The 1,561-nt window shown below is 47.0% G+C and overlaps 1 protein-coding gene across 8 annotated transcripts in view; it reads right to left on the reverse strand.

Annotated features, from left to right (window-relative positions):
- The window catches only part of XRRA1 (X-ray radiation resistance associated 1), a 103,642-nt gene extending 102,180 nt beyond the window's left edge, over positions 1-1,462 (reverse strand). For all 8 annotated transcript variants that reach the window (XM_058446964.1, XM_032761541.2, XM_058446968.1 and 5 more), the window contains exon 1: positions 1,252-1,462. The gene's annotated coding sequence lies outside the window, so the exon portion shown is untranslated. The remainder of the gene's footprint in view (positions 1-1,251) is intronic.
- Between the last annotated feature and the right edge of the window lie 99 nt (positions 1,463-1,561).

A 1,561-nucleotide genomic window follows, 5' to 3' on the forward strand; every position in this document is an offset into this window, starting at 1 on the left:
GGGAGGCGGAGCTTGCAGTGAGCCAAGATTGCGCCACTGCACTCCAGCCTGGGCGACAGAGTGAGACTCCGTCTCAAAAAAAAAAAAAAAAAAAAAAGTGACTAGGGCAATGCTGTATCATCTCACTTTCTTTTAAATAAAAGAAAAATGAGAAGTTGTAAAAGATAAACTGCAACAACAAGCTACAGGGGCATCTGACTAGAGTGTCCACTGATTGCTTCACAGAGGTAATGAAATATCATCTGATGTTATTGTTATTTAGTGATAATTATTTTCTTTTCTTTCTGATCTCAGCTCACTGCAACCTCTGCCTCCCGGGTTCAAGCAATTCTCCTGCCTCAGCCTCCCAAGTAGCTGGGATTACAGGCGCCCGCTACCACGACCGGCTCATTTTTGTATTTTTAGTAGAGACGGGGTTTCACCATGTTGGCCAGGCTGGTCATTAACTCCTGACCTCAGGTGATCCGCCCGCCTCGGCGGGGATTACAAGCATGAACCCCCACGCCCGGCCGAGATAATTATTTTCACATGAATTTTGGCTTCCCCAAGACAAGTTTTTGTCTGTTTAATTCAGGGATATATCCCTGGTGACTAGAATAGGGCCTGTTACATAGTAAGAAACTCAATAATATTTGTTTAATTATTTAGACGCTTATGGGGGATATATAGGAATTAAAAAACAATACAATGTAATAGAGCATAGTATAATACAATACTGCTATTTGATAACTCTGTCATGGAGTAGTAGCGACCAGGTCTATCTTGATCCCCTGTATCCGTTAGTACAATATTGGTGCTCAATATATATTTGTGAAAAAAAATTAATTAAAATCTAGAATACTATTACATCCTAAAACCGTAAAAGCAGAGTGTCAGAAGGGATATATATTGGTTTTGATTTTTTTTAAATGCCTGCTTGAAAACCGAGTTCAGATACACGCTATCTGGCTTTGGGTAGGTTCTTTAGTTTCCTCCTCATCTAAATAGGGCTGTTGTGGGACTCAGAGAGAGGATGGCTGGAAGTGCACACAGGATACTGCCTGGCAGACTGTAGGCACTCAGTAAATGTGAGTTCTCCGTAACACGAACACATTACTAACAGCTAAAATAACAGCTGCTTGACAGAATAATCAGTAAGTGCCACAACCGGGCTAGAAAAGGATGAAGGACGAGCTCCTGTCTACTCCTTTGGAAACGCCACACCTGGGCTGGAGAAAGACTCGAACTCGAGAACTAAGTTTTCAGTCGCACCTGCCTCCGGCGTCGCTTCAGCCTCCGAGAGGTCTGCGGAGGCGACGTCCCAGTCAGGAGGGATGCGCGTCTGCGAGCCTCCCGGGGATCTCGGAGCCGCTCCACTGTGGTGCCTGCCGCTATCTTCCCCACGCCTTAGTAACTGCGACGCGACGGCAGACGGTGTAGGCGGCAACCGACGGCCGGGACGTCTAACCTCAAGTCCCAGCAAGCCCCGCGGCCACGTCCTCTGACTACTTCGCGCCAGCAAGCCCTAAACTACGGATCCCGATTGACTCCGCGCGGCGCGTCACGCTGTCAGCTCCAGCCA

This window comes from Hylobates moloch, unplaced genomic scaffold (assembly GCF_009828535.3).
Source record: "Hylobates moloch isolate HMO894 unplaced genomic scaffold, HMol_V3 SCAFFOLD_11, whole genome shotgun sequence".
Lineage (NCBI taxonomy): Eukaryota > Metazoa > Chordata > Mammalia > Primates > Hylobatidae > Hylobates > Hylobates moloch.